Source organism: Prionailurus bengalensis, chromosome A2, assembly GCF_016509475.1.
Source record: "Prionailurus bengalensis isolate Pbe53 chromosome A2, Fcat_Pben_1.1_paternal_pri, whole genome shotgun sequence".
Lineage (NCBI taxonomy): Eukaryota > Metazoa > Chordata > Mammalia > Carnivora > Felidae > Prionailurus > Prionailurus bengalensis.
In genome coordinates this window covers 3442646-3444616 of record NC_057348.1, presented here as the reverse complement: position 1 = coordinate 3444616, position 1971 = coordinate 3442646, and positions in this window count along the sequence as shown.

The following is a 1971-nucleotide window of genomic DNA, read 5'->3' as shown; positions in this document are numbered from 1 at the left end:
CAACCCCATGAGAGAGGGACTATTTTCTTTTTAGTTTATTCTGAAATAACGTTAGGCTGACAAAAAAGTTGCAGAAATAGTACTGAGTTCCTAGATGCCCTCCACCCAGCTTCCCCTCATGTGAACATCTTAGGTAACCATGGTTCCATCAGGAAATGAGCATCGGGGCGCCTGGGTGGCGCAGTCGGTTAAGCGTCCGACTTCAGCCAGGTCACGATCTCACGGTCCGTGAGTTCGAGCCCCGCGTCGGGCTCTGGGCTGATGGCTCAGAGCCTGGAGCCTGTTTCCGATTCTGTGTCTCCCTCTCTCTCTGCCCCTCCCCCGTTCATGCTCTGTCTCTCTCTGTCCCAAAAATAAATAAACGTTGAAAAAAAAAATTTAAAAAAAGGAAATGAGCATCAATACAATCCTGTTACGTAATGTGTAGAGGCCATTTCTCTGGTCCAGGATTGTTATGCACGAACCTGTCCCTCCAAAATTCGTATGGTGAAAGCTGATGCCCAGGGTGACGGTGTTAGGAGGTGGGGCCTCCGGGAGGAGGTTAGGTCAAGAGGGTGGAGCCCCCGGGATGGGATGAGCACCCCTACAAGAGACGCCCCAGAGAGCGCCCTGCCCCTTGCGCCGTGGGACGACCGAGGACCCTGAGAATATGAGCACTGAGCTGCCTCCGAACCAGGAGGTGGGCCTCACCTGACGCCAAATCTACCGTTGCCTTGATCTTGAACTTCCGGCCTCCAGAACCCTGAGATAAGCATGTGTTTCTTTATAGGCCGCCAGATTGCGGTGTGTTTGTTAGAACAGACTGAACTAAGACAAGGAGCCAATCCAGGAGCCCGCATCGTGTTTTGTTGTCCTGGTCTCCCCATCCTGTGATGGTTCCTCAGCCTTTTTTTTTTTTTTTTTTTTTTTTAGGAGTACTGCCCAGTTACCTTGTGGAATGGCCCTCAGCTTCGGATTCTGTCTGACATTTGCTTATAATTAGACTGGAGTCATGCATGTGGGGCAGGAAGGCTAGAGGCGCCACTGAAAATGCCCTTCTCGGTGCACCCTGTGAGCGGCTCCACGTTGCGGCCTCACTGGCGCCCTTAACTTAGATCACTGGGCTAAAGACGTGTCTTCGTTGTAAAATTACTACTTTTCCCTTTATAACGAATAACTATCTTGGGGGAAAGTACTTTGAGGCTACAGAAATAACCTGTTTCTCATCTTTTCCCCCACTAATTGTTAGACCTGTTAACCTGAAAAAATAAAACTGAGAGTTATTTTACCAGTGAAAACAGGAATGGCAGAGCACTGCAACCTGGGACGGACAGGCGAACTAAGGACGGCAAAACCATTGGGAAGTCTGCAGAACAAGGGAGAGGGATATTATCTTACAGAAGAAAGAGGAACTTGCAAGGGGCTCTTCTAAACCAAAAGTCCGCGGCCCTACCCCGGGGGTGCCAGGTGTGGTGGCTTCTCATTGGCTGGGCTGTGGTTGCCTCTCATTGGCTGCGCTGTGGCTGCCTCTCATTGGCTGCGCTGTGGCTGCCTCTCATTGGCTGCGCTGTTGTGGGGCAAGGGAAAAACTTCCTCTTGCGGGGCCTGCGCAGTAGCGGCTAACACACTGTGGACTTGCGAGGCACTGGACTTCCTGTTGGGCCTGCAATTGACCAGAAGTCCTAGGGTGCAGAGCTTTCCCTGCCGGCCTCCCCATTCCATTCTAAATGAGGTTTCCCGTTATTGAACTTCAGATCCACCCAGGGATCTTGGCTGCAACAATTATAAGGTATTTACCCAATGGCCATCGTCCATTTCCCTCATTCCGTCTACATGTACCAACTGGAAGAGCTGTAAGGTCAGTCGCAAGGCTAGGAATGGAGGCAGGAAGGCAGTCTATGGCCACTCCCCCCCGGAGACGCCCCCTGGAAGCCTAAGCCCCGCCCCAGCATGGCGGCCAGAGCCGGGGAAGGGGCGGGGCGCGCCTGGTCA